At 37.4% G+C, this 21,346-nt stretch overlaps 1 non-coding gene across 1 annotated transcript; it reads right to left on the reverse strand.

Annotated features, from left to right (window-relative positions):
• Positions 1-14,485: 14,485 nt before the first annotated feature.
• On the reverse strand, positions 14,486-14,592 carry LOC114221594 (U6 spliceosomal RNA). The gene has a single exon (XR_003611780.1). It is a non-coding gene; the product is annotated as a U6 spliceosomal RNA (small nuclear RNA).
• Between the last annotated feature and the right edge of the window lie 6,754 nt (positions 14,593-21,346).

The raw sequence follows: 21,346 nt of genomic DNA on the forward strand, positions 1-21,346 counted from the left end.
GGTGACAATAGGATCTCCAGTGGCACACTGAAGGAAAAGAGTAGGGCCCCTATTTTAAGCGATGGTTTTGGCTCTGGAATCCTACTGTGTGGGAGTACTTTCAGTTTCAATACCCTTCAGGAGTTAAATTCCATGGCCTACTTTCATATATGGAGACCAGGAGTCTGTGTCTTTAGTCCAACTTACTGCTTTATAATTTTGTTATTTTTTAAGTACATAGAGGTATTAATTTTGTTTTTGAGAATGGCTACATTTTTATTTATTTATTTTTAATGAACATATAATGTATTATTGGTTTCAGAGGTACAGGTTTGTGATTGATCAGTCTTTTTTTTTTAAGATTTTATTTATTTATTTGACAGAGAGAAAGAGAGATCATAAGTAGGCAGACAGGCATGCAGGCAGGCAGGCAGAGGGAGAGGGAGAAGCAGGCTCCTTGTTAAGCATGGATCCTGATGCAGGGCTCAATCCCAGGACCGTGGGATCATGACCTGAGCCAAAGGCAGATGCTTAAATGTGTGTCCCAGGTGCCCCTGTGATTCATCAGTCTTAAATAACACCCAGTGCTCATTATATCACATGCCCTCCTTAATGTCTATCACCCAGTTACCCCATCTCTCTACCCATCTCCCCTCCAGCAACCCTCAGTTTGTTTCCTATGATTAAGAGTCTCTTATGGTTTGTCTCCCTCTCAGATTTTGTCTTGTTCTATTTTTTCCTCTCTTCCCCTATGATCCTCTGTTTTGTTTCTTAAATTCCACATAGCAGTGAGATCATATGATGATTGTCTTTCTCTGACTGACTTATTTTGCTTAGCATAATACCCTCTAGTTCCAACCACGTCGTTGCAAATGGCAAGATTTCATTTTTTTGATGGCTGAGTACTATTCAATCGTATATATATACCACATCTTCTTTATCCATTCATTTGTTGATAGACATCTGGGCTCTTTCCGTAGTTTGGCTATTGTGGACATTGCTGCTATAAACATTGGGGTGCAGGTGCCCCTTTGGATCACTGCATTTGTATCTTTGGGATAAATACTCAGTAGTGCAATTGCTTGGTCATAGGGTAGCTCTATTTTCAACTTTTTGAGGAACCTCCATATTGTTTTCCAGAGTGGCTGCACCAGCTTGCATTCCCACCAACAGTGTAGGAGGTTCTCCTTTCTCTGCATCCCTGCCAACATCTGTCGTTTCCTGACTTGTTAATTTTATTGAGAATGGCTACATCTTTTTAATGTTTCTTTATAATTTTATCAACTCTTTTTGGAATGTCAATGGGGGTAGGCTGAATATGTGTATAAGTTGTGTGTGTGTGTGTGTGTGTGTGTGTGTGTGTGTGTGTGTGTGTGATGTAGGTCACAGAGAGGATTTACCATATAATCTTGAATGGAAATCTTGTTTATAAGATAGGAATAATAATATCTCATTTATAAACTTATTGTAAGCCTTAAATGATATAAACCACATAGAATGCTTGGTAAGATGCCTTGCCTGATAAAGAGACTCAGTAAATATCATGGAACATTTTTACTACAAAATATAGTCACGCAGTTATTGCAAAATGATAGAGAAGAACATGAGGAGATAAAAATTGCATCAGGCCCTGAGAACTGCCTTTGGAATATATGTTTTTGAGACAATCTCTGAGAGTATAGAAAGTGTGGGATGGGCCAAAGTTCTTGCTTTGGCCTATAAGACATTGTTTGAAGAAATAATCTCCTGGATAGCCATTCAGTGAGAGGTAGTGGGAAGGGACAATTCTCTATGGTCTTTTGTGTTTCTGCAGGTTTTGCACAGGGAATTACTAGATACCCCTTTTTCTGAACTATTTTTTCAAAGATATTTATATAGTGAACAGCTACACAAATTGCTATCTAGTGTCAGCCCAATTTAGAGAGAGAATTTATGGATTCTTCTTGATTAATTTTTCAAGTACTTTACACTTAAAAGGGAACTCTATTGCTCTGGGCTTTCACAGGTCCCACCAAATGATAGAGATAAAACAATATCCTTAGGGACTGCTGGCTGGAAGTAGCCCAGAATTATTCTCAAAGGCATATGCTGCTGTCATTTGGCCTGGGTGGCAGACTTCTTGCCAGTATCATCCATGTGAACATTATGGTTTCTTTCCAGCATGATCTTCAGTGGGAGTAAATCTGCAGAGCCCATCAAAACACATTATTTGCCCAAAGTGGGCATATTGGTTCCTTAAGATTTCTCTTATAGTTCCCTTTACTCCCTGAAACTCCTGTACATGGCAGATAATCTTAAGATAAAGGATATCAATGGGCACTGGGGTTCTCTCATTGAGATCCATTCCATGCCTCCTTTCCTTGGAAGATCTGTTTGGTTTGGTTGGGATCAGGCTAAGCTACTTCTCATTCCCTAACCTCGGCCTTCTCCTAAACACACAGTAGAAATTTGAGTTAGAGAGAAGTCATGATTAGATTTCAAAACAATGTATACATTAAAAAATTGTAAATCTTGGGCAATGTCAACTTGCTTTTTCTACTGCAGCCTCAGCTTATCAGATCTCTTTTATTTGATCTCTCTAGAGACTCAGAATTTGAAGGAAGGTTGTCTTTCTCTCTTACACATTTTATTGTGATAAAGACTCTCAGAATTGCCTCTTGTGTGCAGCTGTCTCTAATTTGAAAAGTTTGCCTGATATTGATATTATTTTTCTACCTCTGGTTCAGGAATAATTTCATGGGAACATTAGTTGTCAATTCTCCATTCTCACTCTCTTTGACGCCTCTCCCTCCAGCATTGACTTCTTGGTGATGACAGGTGCCGTAAAGAGCCCCTGGCAGAGAGGTGATATATTATTTCTTTTTTGCTCTCACCTTACCCACAACAGTCATGGCATTTGTTTTAGATGAAACTGGAGCTGGCCCTGCAAGCAATTAAGTTGTCTTAACCAAACAAATGCAGTGACTGGAATTTCCACATGGCACAGCATTTCACATTTATTGCATCTGGGGTTTGAGAAAAATCACACTTTAAAGTGTTATGAAATGAGTTTTACAGAACTGGCAGGAATTCAATGTTGTATAGAAAATCAAGTAGGGTAGACTACTGAGAAATCAAAAATAAATAAGTGTAAGAGAAAATTACATGGTGGAACAGGGAAAGAGAAATAGAAACAAGAGCAAATAAGGCCTTTTAGGAGTGATAAAAAAGGAGAGAAAATATCTAGATAAGAACTGTATTTTCTAAACACAGATTCTTCTTAAGACAGCAATTTGGACACTGAGAACAGTCAGAATTCTGCATTCCAATTATAAAAAAGTATTTTATTTTAATTTCTCCAGGGTACTTTTTGTTCCCTTACAATAATACCTTAGAAACATCATTTTAGGAAGAATTTGCTCTTGATTTACAGTTTTACATTTTGTGGTGAATCCCCTGAAAGATATTAATGTGCTGGTGCTGTTTAACCTGAAAGGGTGTCTCTCAAAGCTGATGGGCTACACTCAGGAAACAGGAGATCAGAGAAGGTGACATACAACCAAGGAGATAAATCAACCGAACCACTCTACATGTTCTGACCCTGATACTAAATGATAACTGGTTTACTTAAGAGACAACTCTGTAGTCATTTTTGTCAATTTTCTGAATGATAAATTCACACACATAAATTGCACCTGTTCTTATTTTTTGGTACTGGCAGAAGAATAAGTGTCAGTTTGTACCAAAAAATATCCAAACAAGTCTCTCTTGTATCCCTCCAAAGATCCCCCTGAAGATCTTATTACATAATGATTATAAATACATATTTCAAGTTTGATGACCTTGAAGGAATTCTTGGTAAGATTAGCAAGGGGAAGGAGGGTTGCCCAACAAATAGACATTATGAGGAGATTTATAGGCACTTAGTTGGCACTTTTTAGACAAATGGTTACATAGAACCAAGAAACAGCAAAGCTGCAGGTAGTAAATAATGTGTTCAAAATTTAACATTCCAAAAAGGAGAGAAGGAACATTGTGAATGGGTTACAAAAGGAGGAGTAAGATTAGAGGAAAACTAAATTGCAGTAGAATATAAAGAGATTGGGGATTGTTGGGCTGCAATCTCCATCCTTATTCAGTACAGATATTTTATAGCCCTGGGACTCTTTTTATATTTTTAAAGAGTTGTTTCCTCTCTCCTGAAAGTGTTTATTTCAGAAAATTAGAATTTAAATCATTATCGAAATAACAATGAAATTGGAGCTTTAACTAAGTCTGACTGATGATGTGGTAATCCTGAGTTGACCCTAGGTGAGAATTAACCCCTGAGAGACCACAGTAACTAGGAAGGTTACTGCAAATCAATGTAGGACACGGCTGCAGAATAATTTAGCAGGTCCAGGAAAAGGATTTAGAGCCAGAATATTCAGGTGGAGTGAAAACTCTGCTATTTACTTACTCCATTATATTCACTTTGGAAAAGTACGATAACATACCTGAGTCTCAGTGGCATTGTGCATAAGTGTGAAAACATACTGACTCTCCTCCTTCTCAAGATTACTGATAAAATCAATTTTTCATCCCCACCAGGATTACAGTTCTTTGATACTTTTTTTTTTTACCATCTCTCATTCCCCTGCTATCCTTACCTCCTTCCTTATTCTCAATAGAGTCTGTGACCTGTCATTATAATGACTCCCTTTTAAATGTTCTCAACAACTTTGCTCCTCTTGCTTCTTCCACTTTGTTTGGCAAAACCTCTACCCTAGTTAAATCTAACCCTACATACTTTGCAGATGCATTTGTAAAAGCTCAATGTAGCTGGAAAAACAAAAATAATGAGAAGTGATTTCACTTTAAATTCATGACCACTAATTTCAAGTAGGCCTTTAGTGCTTCTATGATGATCATATTGAAAGCAAATATTTATTATGATAATCATAGGACATTAATTTTTTTCTGTTTTTTTTTTGGTTAGATTTTAGTATTAACATAAAATGTTAACTTTAAAAAGTAATATTCTTTCATTTTCTACTATCTTTAAGAGTTTCTCTATGATGGGAATCATTTGTTCTTTTTTTTTTAAGATTTTATTTATTTGTCAGAGAAAGAGAGAGAGAGAGAGAGAGAAGCAAGCTCCCCGCTGAGCAAGGAGCCTGATGTGGGACTCTATCCTAGGATACTGGGATCATGACCTGAGCCAAAGACAGATGCCTAACTGATTGAGCCACCCAGGCATCCCCCTGGAATCATTTGTTCTCTAATGTTTGTTAGAATTAATCTGTAAAACTATGTGGATTTAGAGAAAAGTGTATGTGTGTGTATGTAGACTCTGATACAATTCAAATTTAAAAATGATTATAGATTCTTTCAAATGTTTATTTTTAATTTATTTTTGAATTCAGTTTCATAAATGACATTTTTCTAGGAAGCAATGAATTTTAGTTGTATGTTCAATTTGTACATAGTGTTCTTATTGTTTAAAGTACCTACAATCAGTAATATGTCCCTTATTTCATTTCTAATATTATTTAATTTTACCATCTCTCATTTTTCATGATCAGTTTTTCCAAATTTCAGTACTAACATTGCTCTCTAATATTTCAAAAAATATTTCTTTCAAAAATTAAATTTTGCTTTTATCTCTCTTATTTCTTCTTTGAGTTTTTCTATTCTTTTTATAATTTATTTATTTTTAATTAGCCTATCATATTTATTTATTTAATTAAAAATTTTTTTATTAACATATAATGTATTATTTGTTTCAGGGGTACAGGCCTGTGATTTATCAGTCTTACACAATTCACGGTGCTCACCATAGTACCTACCCTTCCCAGTGTCCACCACCCAGCCACCCCATCCCTTCTACCACCCTCCACTCCTGCAACCCTCCATTTGTTTCCTGAGATTAAGAGTCTCTTAGTAACTTCCAAGGAAAGGAGGCATGGAATGGATCTCAATGAGAGAACCCCAGTGCCCATTGAAATCCTTTATCTTAAGACTATCTGCCATGTACAGGAGTTTCAGGGAGTAAAGGGAACTATAAGAGAAATCTTAAGGAACCAATATGCCCACTTTGGGCAAATAATGTGTTTTGATGGGCTCTGCAGATTTACTCCCACTGAAGATCATGCTGGAAAGAAACCATAATGTTCACATGGATGATACTGGCAAGAAGTCTGCCACCCAGGCCAAATGACAGCAGCATATGCCTTTGAGAATAATTCTGGGCTACTTCCAGCCAGCAGTCCCTAAGGATATTGTTTTATCTCTATCATTTGGTGGGACCTGTGAAAGACACAATTAAGATTATAAATATTACTCTAAGTATGACTTCGGCTGTATACCACTCTAATATGTATCGTATTTGGTACCATTTAATTACAAGTATTTTAAGATTTATGTGATGACTTAATCTTTAATCCATGAATTTTTAAGGAGTGCATTAAGTTAATATCTCTACATATGGACTCTTAAGTTACTTCTCTTCCCAAAATTAGTTTCTAACTTATTTGCATCTTTATCAGAGAACATGGACTGTTTGATACTAATTCTTTGGTATATGTTGATATGAGTTTGATGGCTCAACATGTGGTTATTTCTGAAATATTCTTGTGTGCTTGAAAGAAAATAATCTTCTCGGGAACAGACTTCTGTATATGTTTGTGAATCTGGTTTATTAAGTTCATTTTTTTGTCAGCTTATTGTATCAGTTACTGAGAAAAATATGTAAAAGATCTCCCATTTTGAAAGTGAATTTGTCAATATTTTTATGTTCTTCTGTTAATAGTGGTTTATAAATTTTTAAGAAGATTTTATTTATTTACTTGAGAGAGAGAAAGAGAGAACACGAGCAGGAGAGGAGCAGAGGGAGAGGGACAAGCAGATTCCACGCTGAGTGTGGAGCCTGATGGGGGGCTTGATCTCACAAGCCTGAGATCATGACCTGAACCAAAATCAAGAGTCAACACTTAACTGACTGAGCCACTCAGGCACCCCAGTAGTGGTTTATAAATTTTGAACCCTATGTTATTAAATGCATTATCTTGTTAATTGTTCGTGTTATCATTATGCTATGTCCTCTTTATCTTTAAGAATGCTTTTTTTTGGGAACAATTTATTTTCTCTGATATTAGTATAGATTTCCTCTTTGGTGAACATAGGAGACACAGTTAGTTACTAACTCGGTATTTATTCAGCCATTTATTCTTACTAACCAAACTTCGATTCTGTTCAGTGGCAATAGGTACAGATAAAACACCCTATGTCTTTGCCTCTCTTTGTTGCCATATGCCATATTAGACTAAATCATATGCTATGTTTATTTTTGAATGGAAGCATAGTTGATTATCAGCAATTTTCCATGATCGAGCCTAATATTTTTGGCCAAGAAGATTTGTAAATGCAAGTCAGTGAGTTGAATTTTTATGAAGACTATTTTAAAAGAACTCTATTTTGCTGGCCTGGTTTTTCAACCTCCTGTCCTTTGTCCTTTTGTGGCCTTTGACCCAATGACTGGTATTACAGTGATGATATTATATTTAAAAGACTGAAAATGCATCTTAAACAGGGCAGGATGGAAGGATAGAAAAAGTTCTTGATAACTCCTCTAAACAATTGCACCAACCCTGGATGGTGTACCCCTGGATATATCATTATATGAGAAAAACAAGCCTCTATTTAGTTAGTGCAGCTCCTACTCCTCTCACCCTAATCACTGCTTTTGATGATGATGACCCACAGCTAAGTAAATAGCTCCAAATAAATTGAGCTGGTTTCCTGTGTACAGGTGCACTCCCTTACCTTCTAGGCTTCTGCTCTTCAGATTGAGGTATGAGGGGATTCATTCAGGAATTCAAATGAACTTGTGATACTATTAGAAAGATACATGGTTGAGAAAAATAATAAGATGGCTCTTTTTTTTTGTTTCTCTATCCAAAGCCAGGGGAGATTTTTACAAATATTGGCTAATATGGGGGAAGGACTCCAGTGGCAGCTGCCTGGGTCCCAAGCCATTGGCTATTTAAGTCAGGAGATATTAGAAAAAAAATTATTATTTTTTCATTTACTTTCAGCAACACTTCTGTCTTTGGGAGAAGAGTTGTATTGTAGCAAGCCTAATCTGGAGTATGACAGATGTGTTTGGGTATTAATGGGCTGTAGTATGCATGCAGCTGGCTCTGGACCTGAATTTTAGGGCCAATGGCATAATAATGGCTCCTCTCTGTTAAGTTCTTGCCATATGCTAGATAGTGTGCTAAGCAGTTGCCATGTATTAACTCATTTAGTTCTTAGAACAATAGGTCGATTTTATTGTTAACAGCCTCATTTCTCAGATGAAGCAACTGGGACAGTGAGAAGTTGAATAATTTGCCCAGTGTCTCCTGGTTAGGATGGGGCTGAGCTGGGATGGAACTCTGGCAGCTGGACTCCAGAGCCTGTGCAATCAGCTATGACCCCTTGGCTGCTTCTCCTGACCTTGTATAGAGTTGTCTCCCTGGGATTTTGAACCACATCGGGAAAGAAACTGTGGTGAGAAGTGAAGAGAAAAACAAACACACACAAGCTATTGGGGAGGAAAAGCCGTTACTGAAGAAACTGTGAGGAGACAAATGCAAGACTTTCCCCACCCCAATGCTCTGATTTTGTCCAGAAATACAATTATCCATTTATGCTACTCTGGGATCTTTTGGTTGTAGGTAGGGATGCCTGGAAGTTTCCTCTCCCACTGCCATCCTTCAACAAACAAATCTGAGACCTTTTTCTGAGGTTTGGTCCCACTTTGGCTTCCATGGAGCAGCTTGCCGGAGTAGAAAGTGTGGTTCTCTGAAGTCAGACAAGCTTGGGTCTGTATCCCTCTTCAGCTACTTACTAACCTATGTGATCTCCGTGACCTGCACACATCACTTAATCTCTCCAAGCTTTATTCTCCTTATTCATCAAATGGGAATGTTAACTGTTAACACGTGGCCTTGTTCACCCAGTCAACTGGTACGTATTGATTGCCTGCTTTGTGCTGGTCACTGGTAGGTAATGTTTTGTCACAAGCAGGTCGTAAATCGTATTTGATCTTAAGCTCCATGAACTTATAATTCGGTGGAGAAGCTAGACTCCTGTGATAAGTGCTCAGACCGTTCTGCTTACAGGCTGGTGTGGTAAGGAGTGTGGAACATCTGTGTGGGAGGGCACTTAGCAAATGTCCAGTGCTTGGTCATTTCTTCTGGTCCCTCTCTTATTTGAAAGGAGACTGCTGCTGCCAGCCCTACCATACATATGTATGGTTTTATTTCAGAAACTCCCTCTCGCCTAGGATGTCTTTTTTCCTTTAATATGTAATGTGGTCTGAGGTTATGCTGTTTAACTACCTTGCAAAGCCCAACGAGGTGATTTGAGCCATGTGTAGTTTGCACCTTGGGCCCCTTTCCTTCATCTCAGTCTTCATGCAATATTTAACAATTAACCTTACATCTCCTCTGGAAAAACAATTTGAGAATTCAAGAGAAAATTGTAACGAGAAAATCTTAAAATTTGGAGGAAATGAAATAAAAATCAGTTTTAGGCTTTTTGCCTTATTATTTGCATATTATACTTAGAGAATTACTTATTATGGTTTTTGTTGACTGCCTCCCAATAACTCCATTCCAATTATAAACGTGAAAAATGTGAGAATTTTAGATTAGTTTCCCCCAGAGTTGATATTAGACTCTGGCACTTCTGGATTCTTGCCTTGTGTTCTTTTGCCAATTCAGACTTCCTAGGAATACAGGCAAACACATATTGCCTCACGTATTTGTTTTTCATAAGAAAGTAGGCTAAAATTCAGGAGATTTCCCACAGAGATCAGGAAGAAGATTTTATAAAATGCATACATTTTTTTTTCCCTTTCTTTAGGTGTGCCTTGATTCTGTAAAACCACCAGACTTCGAGGTTAGGTAGGGTTCAGTAGACCTATTTTTAAAATTTATGTAGGGGGATAGCTAAATTCTCTTAGCTCAGAAAACAAGGGGTGAATATTATTTGAAGACTTAAGTGTGTAGGTTTGACTAGGCGGGGATGAAGGAAAGTGTGAGGGTCACATTAAATTTGCAAATATTTTTTTCCAGGTTGTTTAGCAGGGTGACTGGAAAACATCTTACCTCTAAATTGACAAGCACTACTTCAGATAAGTTTATATTAGCATCTTTAAAAATATTGGCTCTAGAAGCATTTTATATGAGAACATCTACACTTACCGGCCACCAACCTTGAAGCCATGAGAGATTTTTTCATAGCTTTTTTCCTTGTAAGCCAGTAACTGTTCAAAATATATAAACCCACAGAATGGTGAGATACAAACCCACCTAATGGTTGTAACAGGAGGGGTCTGCAATGAGTCTTCAAAACTATAAAAAAAAACAGCCTTTTGTGACTTGGAAGTATTTCACAGTAATTAGAATAATTTAATCTTGAATTTTCAGTACAGAAAGTCTATCTTAAAGATGACATAGCAATGGCACAAGCTATTTCCACAGTTCAGTTTGTGAAATATCTTTAAGAAAATACCCTATTAGTACTCTGTAGGTCAGTGATTGCACACTCAAAGAATTTCATTCTGCAGTGAAACCTTTATCAAGATTTAATTACCATAAAAGCAGAAAGGCAGAGGTATTTGGGATCTTTACATTAAATCATAATTAAAACCCATGTGAGGTTACCCACAAATATTTAGGATTTTATTTAATTGAACCCAAGATGAAAAATAAAACTGATGAATGGCAAAGTTCAGTATACAACTTCCAATTAATCTAACAGTCTAATGATTGCTCAGAAAACCTAGGAAGATTTAAACAGACACACATACATATGTGTAATATATACGTGTCTGTATTATTTTGTTTTCTCATATAAGATGTGCATGTATCTCTATAGGCACGTGTTCGTGTGTGTGTGTGTGTGTGTGTGTGTGTGTGTGTATGTGACACATTATGTTTTTTCAGAGCCAGATTCATTTTTACAAAAAATATAATTTTTTTTCGGTGAAGATTCCATCCTAATTCTTTGAACTTGGCTTATAGAATCTCATATTCTGCTCTCCTGTGAGTTTGATTTTATCCTTTAGAGTCCAAAAGTGGGAATATAATATAAAAGCTTTAAGCTTCCTTGCTTGCCTTAGAAAATTGCAGAGATAGTCCCAGTAATCAAACCCATAAAGTATGACTTGTTTTACGAGCGAAGATGTCCAAAAAACTTAAGAGTAACCTTTGAATTTATGTGGAAAATTATTAAGCCTTCTTTGATGCCTTGTTTCTATCCTTAGCTGTACATGCTTGATAGTGAAGTTAACAAAAAGTCACAAATATTAGCCCAGAGAATGCACAAAGTAAAGCAGAGTGGTTGAATACTCTGAGACTGAACATGTAACAGCATCAGGTCCAAGGAGAAGGAATTAGAAAGTACACATGTCTATTACGGACCCTGGTATCTTCTCCATCCCACGCTACACCCCACCCTCCCCGAGAGAAAGAGATTACAGACACTCTGTTGTTCAGAATATGTTTTAAAACTTTCTGTGGTGTATGAAATGACCCTTTTTTCTAAATAGACTATAAATATCATCATTTCTAAAGGTGAACCTGAGTACATAAGCTTGAGTACAAAATTGAAGATACAGACTCAACAAACTCAAACTGAATAAACTTAGAATGTGAATATATAGAGCCCTGAAGAAAAATTCAAAGTAACACACAATTGCTGGGGACCAATATTTATTGAATGCTAATCATGCACAATTCAAAGGTTGCTCTCAGCTATTAATATCCTTTGAATGTTAGCTCAGTGGTTCTTATGCTTATGTAATGGACAGATCTTCCTTACACAAAAGGTAAATTTTTGAGTAGCCTCAGTGTTGACTTAAATAATATTTATTTTGCTCTTACTTAATTATGCATAAGAATAAACTGGCTGTGAACTTTTTATACCTATGGCTCATATTTGACTTTGAAAACCAAAGCTATAACAAATTAAATAAAATACAACTATTAAATAATAAAATTCAAAAAATATTACTTTAATTTGGTGGATAAAGTTGATTTTCTGAATGTAAATGGCAAACTAAAATGTTCTGGGGAAGGTTCTTCTGAATTCCACATGTCTATATTCTCTTCTCCAGGCATTTTACTGAAGCCACATCCCTATAGAGCTCTCAATGTCATTTGTTCTTCATTTGCCCTGAATATATTTTTTATACATTAATTTGCTTCAATTTTTTTTCTATTATGTTAAAATAATTACAATAACACTACATAATGCCAAATAAATGTATGCATAGATACCAAAACTGTGTGGCTGTACTTGGTTTTTAAAGTATTATTTAAAAAATACAGAATAGCACTGTCCAGTAGAATTTTCTGCAACAGTGGAAATGTCCTATATCTGCACTAAGTAGCCACCAGCCACACATGGCTAATGAGCATTTGAAGTATGACCAGTGTGACTAAAGAACTGAATTTTAATTTTTTAAAAGATTTATTTATTTTGAGAGAGAGAGAGAGAGCACAAATGGGAGGGGCAGGGGGAGAAGGAGAGAGACTCTGAAGCAGACTCCGTGCTCAGCACTGAGCCCCACGTGGGGCTCGATCTCACGACCCTGAGATCATGACCTGAACTGAAAGCAAGAATCAGGCACTCAAAGGACTGTGCCACTCAGGCGCCTCGAACTGAATTTTAATTTTATTTAACCAAAATGAATTTACATTTAAATTTAAATAATTGTGAGTAGTGGCTATCATATTGGTCAGTGAATACCTAAAATACCTTTATGTTAATTTTTTAGTTATTATCAAAATGGAAAATAAAATGTTATAATCTCATAAAGAACTTTCAGATGCCTTAGAATACAATTACCCTAGTTTGAGCATGAGCTGCTATGGGTGGTTATCTGATCAGTCATGGACATAAATGAGCCCAGCTGTGTACATTTTCTCAACCTGATGAGCACAAGTTAGAGTCTTTGGAAATTTTGATTCAAGAATAATGGGACACCTGGGTGGCTCAGTTGGTTGAGCAGCTGCCTTTGGCTCTGGTCATGATCTTAGGGTCCTGGGATTGAGCCCCATGTCAGGTTCCCTGCTCAAGCAGGAGCCTGCTTCCCCTCTCTCTCTGCCTCTCCCCCAGTTTGTGCTTTCTCTCTCTCTCAAATAAATAAAATCTTTAAAAAAATAAATCTGGTATATAAAAGGAATCACCAAAACAATGATAATTGGGGTTCTCAAGGAAAATAATTCTAAGCAGAGAGACTTGGGAAAATAGCTGCATCTCTAGCATATGCAGAAAAATGCAGTGACAAACCAGTGTGGTCTACACTACAAGAGAAAAGGGTTAAAAAGTAAAATGTGTGGTATTTGTCTTGGTTTTATTGAGATATAATGGACATATAACATTGTGTAGGTTTAATGTAGACAAAGTGATGATTTGATACATATATATATGTATTGTGAAATGATTACCCAGCAATACCAGTTAACACACCCATCACCATCTCACATAATTACCATTTCTTTTTTGTAGTGAGAACATTTAAGATTTACTGTCTTAGCAACTTTCAAGGGTATAATTGTTAATTATATGTACTGTGCTGTACATTAGAGCATTTTTTGGAGTTAGTTTCTTTTTTGCAGTGGGGACATCATTTTCAGGCTTCTTCTACCCTCAATTTGGCCACAAGGAGTCCAGCCTCTGGCGGGAAGTCTGGCCAGCTCCCAAGTCAGGCCTCTATGGTCAATCTCTATTGGGAGGAATGAGAATTCAGATGGGGACTTAAGGCTTATTCCTGCCTAGGTATACTGCAGGTAACAAATCATTTCTCACTTTACTAGGTGCTTAATATGCATAAGATACAATGAGGATGTACAGTAGTGTATAAATAATATCTTCTCAAAAAGGTTTAAAATTTAGTAAGGAGATATGATGTAAACAACCTTTTATAGCTAAAGATCAAAGAAATCATATGTTTAGATCCAAATATGTGATAAGATGACTTGAGCCCAGGAGGGGAAAAAATTGGAGTGGCCTAGGAATGCCAGGTAAGCTTCATATATTTAAGTCTCAGAAAACATATCCTAAATATTATTTGATCCTATATATCCATACTCTTTTAAATTGTTTTTGAGATGACTGACACAGGATTAGGCATTTATGAATAGCTCATAGTGAGAAAATGTGAAGGAATAAAAGTAAAAGAAATAGGAGAAACAGCAGGAACTAAAAAGCTATGATAAAATATAAATGCAAAAGGAAGAGAGTTGGGAGTTTCTGCAGTGTATGCACCGTCCGCATCCTTTCAGGTGGTGGAAGAATATTTTTCTCTTTTCTGCTAATGTCAGGGTAGGAATACATGTACAGAAATCAAACATATCTGGAGAGAACAAAAGGTAATAATCAGAGACAAAAGAAAAAAAAGTGCTCACATTGTAAATTAATGGGATGCATATCAATGGTCTAAATGCCCACACTGAGAAAAGAATATTTCCTACTGAAATATGATTTTGTTTTTAATATAGAACGCTTCACGAATTTGTGTGTCATCCTTGCGCAGGGGCCATGCTAATCTTCTCTGTGTCGTTCCAATTTTAGTATATGTGCTGCCGAAGCAAGCACTGAAATATGGTTTTTGATATTATTGTTAGACCCACAGTGTTTAGTGCTAAAAATCTATACAATATTTTCAAGGTGGCAGCACCAAGAAAGTTGCGGAATCTATGAACCATACTGACCATTGGTCTGTAGTGTGTCCCTAACAATGGCTCTAAACAATGGCCTGTGAAGTGGTCAGCTACTTGTTCTCTACACTGTGGTCTTTAGAAGTGCATGGACATCTCTGATTCCCTTTATAGATCTGACATCCCTGGATATACCCAAATACTTCTTGGACAGATTAGGTTCTGGGTCATAAAATCTCTTGGGGGTAATGAAAATTGTATGAGAGAGGGCCTTGAACAACAAATGCTCAACATGTTCTTCCTGTTGAGATGAAAGAGGGAGGGGAACTAGCCTCTTCCATGCTGAATACTTTGATAATTTGAATATTCAAAGAATACCACAGAAGAGAGACTCAAGACATTAGCAGCAAAGCTAAAACATGAACAAGTTAAACCAAGAATTTTTTTGTTTGTTTGTTTGTTTTTAGAGATTTCTTTATTTGAGAGAGAAAGAGAGAGAGACAGAGCACTAGCAGGAGGGGCAGAGGGAGAGAGAATCTCAAGCAGACTCTGCAGCTCAGTGTGGAGCCTGACACGGGGCTTGATCTCACGATCCTGTCATCAGGACCTGAGCAGAAACCAAGTTGGATGCTTAACCGATGCTGCACCACCCAAGCATCCCTAAACTATAAACAAGTTAATGCATGCATTCCACTGCAAACCATTGAGCAGGAACTAGGTCTATTTCTCTGCTTTTAATATAATCAACTAAAATATAGATCTGATGCCTGAAAAGAAATCAAGGAAGGGCTGAGTAGGAAGAGTCTCCAACTGAAGCCTAATTCTGAGAAAGTTCCAGTCAGGCCTAGGAGAAGCTCTTATTTATTATTATTTTTAAAGATTTTATTTATTTATTTGACAGAGAACGAGAGCAGGAGCACAAGCAGGGGGAGTGGGAGAGGAAGAAGAAGGCTTCCCGCAGAGCAGGGAGCCCAATGCAGGGCTCAATCACAGGACTCTGGGATCGTGACCTGAGCTGAGGGTAGACGCTCAACCGACTGAGCCACCCAGGTGCCCCTAGGAGAAGTTCTTGAGCCAGAATATCCTGCATTGGGCACCAGTGTCCTGTTCTAGCTCCCACTGTGCTCAGTCATCAGCTGGGAGCAGCCCGGTATGCCTGCTGCAATGGATCTAAAGGTGAAGCAGCTGGAGCCTGTCAGTCAACTTTGCTCCGTACCATAGATCCTCTTGAAGGAGTTGTGAGCAGGGTAGCTCCATGGACAACAGAGGCACATGGCACTTGGCTCAATGCAAAATTTTCTTTTAAGGTCTTTATTCTGAACTAGGAAATGAAATTCTTCCCTTGTGGGATTTGAGAAGCTTGATCTTTACCAGGATTTTTTAAACTCCTTCCCAACCCCAAACCTGTTCTAATTGCTTTTAACTCATGGCACATTCTTCTGGACTTTATGCACAGGTACTAGAGACAGACTCTTGAGGCAGATTTTAATATAGATAACCAACTTTCTTTAAATTGCTCTAAAGTGTTACTAATGTCTCTCTATAGGCAATATAATAGAGTTTAGTAGTTGAAAGACTCAAAGAATGTCCTTCTGAAATGATCTCACCTGTAAGTAGATACCACAGCAAGAATCTCTAGAACCAACAGGGTGGTTCTCACTGCCAAGATTTTGAGAAATTCAGGCTTGCCCTGTTTGGAATACCATGCTTGGTTGGGGATGAGATATTTATCCATTGCTGCTCCATGGTTTGTTTTTTGTCCTGAGGGACATAGCACATGCAGCAACATATCATTGATTTTGGACAACCAGGGTGGTTAAAAGAAGCTATTTGGAGAAAGCTGTTGGCAGGTGTGTGTCTTGAATAAATGAACAAGTTGATAATTACAGACCTGGAACCCAAAGAACAATAATGTGGATGGTGACTTGCAGGAGTGGAGGCGGATCCTGACAGTGGTTTTGGATGAGTCTATGAACGGTCCCTACTTCCTTGTCCTGAATTCCTTGGCAAAAAGGATGTGGCTCACAAACCATGGCACTGCTCTAAATTATGCTACTAATCGCTTCCAACTCTGCATGGATTTGTGTCTGAATTATATTTTCTACCACTTTAGATTGTTTTTTGCATGGCATTTACTATTTGGCACAAGAGGTTGAAGCAATGATCCTGATTCATTCTCAGAGGGTTGGTTTTAGAAAGAATTCAGTAGAATAAAACAGTTTGGATGAAACTTTCTTCATTCCAAAGGCATTAACTCGTTAATTAAATATTATTGAGGAACTACTATGTGCCCGAATATATGGAAGATGTAGACTCAAAGATAAGTAAGATGGACTTTAAAAAATACAAGATGGAGGAAAAATTCAGACAGCTAACTATCAACTAGGGTGGTAAGTGAGGGGTTCCTATTTCTTGCAGCGAATCCTGACTGACAGAATCCAAGGTGATCATATCTCACTGCTGCTTAACATTCTTTAGTCTCTTCCTATTTTTCAGGAAATATGGCAAATTTCTTTGCCTAGAAATGTTAGTTAACGTTTATGGAGCGCTTGCCATGTGAAGGGTACTATTCCAAGCTTATATAGATGATTCACTTGAACATCACAAAATCCCGATGTAGGTACTTTACAGATAAAGAAAATGAGGCATAAAGAGATTAAATATCTTTCCCAATGTAAAATAGTTCAGTAAACGGTGGAGTTAGGAAACAATCTAGGCAGTTGAGCCTCAAAGCTGTAATTGAATTCATTCATCTACACTGCAAAACGGTCACCGTCTTGTCAAGGATTAGAATTAGACCCATCTCTCTCCTGGTCCCCATTGTCTGTTTCTCTAGACCTACCACCTTCATGTCATGTTGTTTCACACATTAGTGCTTTTGCACAAACTATTCCTTCCCCCAACTTTAATTCATCAATGATTTACTTAGCTCTTGTTTTATGCCTCGGCAATTCAGGATACTGGGGATTGCTGTACCTATTAAAATGACAAATGCAGTCTTTCCCTTTATGTGGATTACAGACTACAGGGACTTGAGAGCAAATAAAGAGAAGCTACTGCATAGAATGATAGGTGGAGGTAAATAAGTAGGAAATTACAGTTGTAGTGTTATCATGAGAATTGAAAAGTGTCCAGGAAGCACACATGGCAGAGGTCCAATTTGAACTTGAAGGAGTAGGGAGGTTGAAGATCTAAACAGATAGCTGAGTGCCTGGCATTTTTGGCATCTTCCCTACTTTGCTAATTCCTAGGCATCTATCAAGGCTCAATTTCTTCTATGAGAGTCCAGACTTTCTCCCATTTTGATTAAGAAGATTTTTATTAATATCTCCTTAGCAATTTGAACAGAAAGCACTTTATTATCTTGCACTGCTATTGTTAGTTATTGCCCATTTTTTCTCCCACTAAACTGAAATTGCCTCAAGGGCAGAAATTATTACTTGCTTAGTTGTGCATCCACTGTATCAACTATGGTGCTGGCTTAGCGTGCACCCACTACAAATATTTGTTAATGAATGAAGAAATGGTTGAGGGCAAAGCAAAAAATAAAAAGGCATCAATTCAAAGTGGGTCTCCTGTATATTGCTAATGATAGATTTTTTTCCCCTAGATGATCAGAGATCCTTAGAATTGGCAATAAAAATGATTTTGTGTTTTATTCATATTATGTTTGCTTTTGCATCCTTAAGTCAAACTGGTTTGCTAGGTTGGTTAAAACATCACATTGATGAGGTGAAAGTAGTAAGTTTCATCTTTTTATGGACCAGTTTGTTTTCATTTATATCTGTAACCTGAGATTGCCCCATGCACATTGGTCACTTGATTTGCAGATATATGGTCATAGAGAACCAGATGAGGAGGCACCTGGCTGGCACAGTCAATAGAGCATGTGACTCTTGATCTCAGGGTAGTGAGTTCAAAACTCACACTGGGCATAGAGTTTACTCAAAAAAAAAAAAAATAAAGAGAAGCAAATGAGAAAGCATGTTTGGATCATCTCAAGTCAGTTTCCATTCATGGAACAACTATCACATGTGTACCCCAGCAATGGTGAGCCAATAAGTTCACCTTCACATGTCCAGGGTATTATTTCTCTCTGCTATCACACTATCATACTATGTTTGAAAATAGAGTGGTAGACAAGCCTTCAGGGTTAACATAATGTAACAATGTGCATCAGTATCATCACAGACTTAGAAAATTTACTTCAATTAATATACTACAGTTCCTGAATTGTCAAAACAATTTTGTGACTTAGATGTTTTGATAAAATGATTTTCTTTGACTATCCCTTCTTACATAATTAGTTATATTGAATTACAAAGACATTTCTTATTATTTAAGTCTTACCTGAGTGATTTATGGAGATAAACTCAGACTAGAGCCACAAAGCTGTTTTCTTCTGAGAACAATTGATCTTGAGGTACTTATAGACTCAAATATTTAGATAAGCCACTCTGTACCAGATTTATGCAGGTTGTAGCTTTAAAAATCAGAAAGTTAGGATACTTTTAATGTGGCAAGAATAACAAAGTTATGTAGGGTTATTTACTGGGAAAAATGATTTTTGTGGATGCTTTATAGAACAATGTCAGTAAAATAGGCCTAAAAGCTGAAGACTTTCCATCTGGCTGCTGTTAAATATCATGGGTGTTATTTTAGGAGTAACCTCTGGAGGACTAGATTCTCCCTAGAAACACTGTGCTTTAGATTTTAAAGAACAGGGCATGCAACTTTCATTGTCAAACGCAGCCTAATCATTTATTGTACATTCTTAGTTCATTAGGTTATAGTGATCCTGAGGCTATTTTTGGTGACACATATAAGTTTATAAAGATAAACTTATCCCTGTACCATATGTCTGATAAGCAGGTTGAAAGGTTTCAATCAGAAATGTGACATACTGTGATAGGCATAGACAGAGCATTAATTTTCACTCTCTGTGCATAAAACACAGTTGACTCTCAGACTCTGTTGAAGGGTACTTTAAATTGCCCAATAAGTAGATATTACTCATGGTCACATGTATTTGAGCATACTTAATCAAAAATAAACATCTCTCTGTCCACTATCACCACTGCTATTCCACATATATTAGAAGTCCTAGCCACAGCAATCAGACAACAAAAAGAAATCAAAGGCATCCAAATCGACAAAGAGGAAGTCAAACTCTCACTCTTTGCAGATGATATGATATTTTATGTGGAAAACCGAAAAGACTCCACCCAAAACCTGCTAGAACTCATCCAGGAATTCAGTAAAGTGGCAGGATATAAAATCAATGCACAGAAATCAGTGGCATTCCTATACACCAACAACAAGACAGAAGAGAGACAAATTAAGGAGTCAATCCCATTTAGAATTGCACCCAAAACCATAAGATACCTAGGAATAAATATAACCAAAGAGGCAAAGGATCTATGCTCAGAAAACTATAAAATACTCATGAAAGAAATTGAAGAAGACACAAAGAAATGGAAAAACTTTCCATGCTCATAGATTGGAAGAACCAACATTGTGAAGATGTCAATGCTACCTAGAGCAATCTACACATTCAATGCAATCCCCAACAAAATACCATCCACTTTTTTCAAAGAAATGGAACAAAGAATCCTAAAATTTGTATGGAACCAGAAGAGACCCCGAATAGCCAGAGGAATGTTGAAAAAGAAAAGCAAAGCTGGCGGCATCACAATTCCAGACTTCCAGCTCTATTACAAAGCTGTCATCATCAAGACAGTATGGTACTGGCACAAAAACAGACACATCGATCAATGGAACAGAATAGAGAGCCCAGAAATGGATCCTCAACTCTATGGTCAACTCATCTTTGACAAAGCAGGAAAGAATGTCCAATGGCAAAAAGACAGTCTCTTCAACAAATGGTGTTGGGAAAATTGGACAGCCACATGCAGAAGAATGAAACTGGACCATTTCCTTACACCACACACAAAAATAGACTCCAAATGATTGAAAGACCTAAATGTGAGACAGGAGTCCATCAAAAGCCTAAAGGAGAACACAGGCAGCAACCTCTTCGACCTCAGCCACAGCAACTTCTTCCTAGAAACATTGCCAAAGGCAAGGGAAGCAAGGGCAAAAATGAACTATTGGGATTTCATCAAGATAAAAAGCTTTTGCACAGCAAAAGAAACAGTCCACAAAACCAAAAGACAACCGATAGAATGGGAGAAAATATTTGCAAATTACATATCAGATAAAGGGCTAGTATCAAAATCTATAAAGAACTTATCAAACTCAACACCCAAAGAACAGATAATCCAATCAAGAAATGGGCAGAAGACACGAACAGACATTTCTCCAAAGAAGACATCCAAAATGGCCAACAAACACATGAAAAAGTGTTCAACATCGCTTGGCATCAGGGAAATCCAAATCAAAACCTCAATGAGATACCACCTCACACCAGTCAGAATGGCTAAAATTAACAAGTCAGGAAATGACAGATGTTGGCGGCGATGCGGAGAAAGGGGAACCCTCCTACACTGTTGGTGGGAATGCAAATTCGTGCAACCACTCTGGAAAACACTATGCAGGTTCCTCAAACAGTTGAAAATAGAGCTACCCTACAACCCAGCAATTGCACTACTGGGTATTTACCACAAAGATACAAATGTAGGGATCCGAAGGGGTACGTGCACCCCAATGTTTATAGCAGCAATGTCCACAAT

Source organism: Eumetopias jubatus, unplaced genomic scaffold (genome assembly GCF_037043125.1).
Source record: "Eumetopias jubatus isolate StellerSeaLion01/CBP00866 unplaced genomic scaffold, mEumJub1_p1.0 scaffold_13, whole genome shotgun sequence".
Classification (NCBI taxonomy): Eukaryota; Metazoa; Chordata; class Mammalia; order Carnivora; family Otariidae; genus Eumetopias; species Eumetopias jubatus.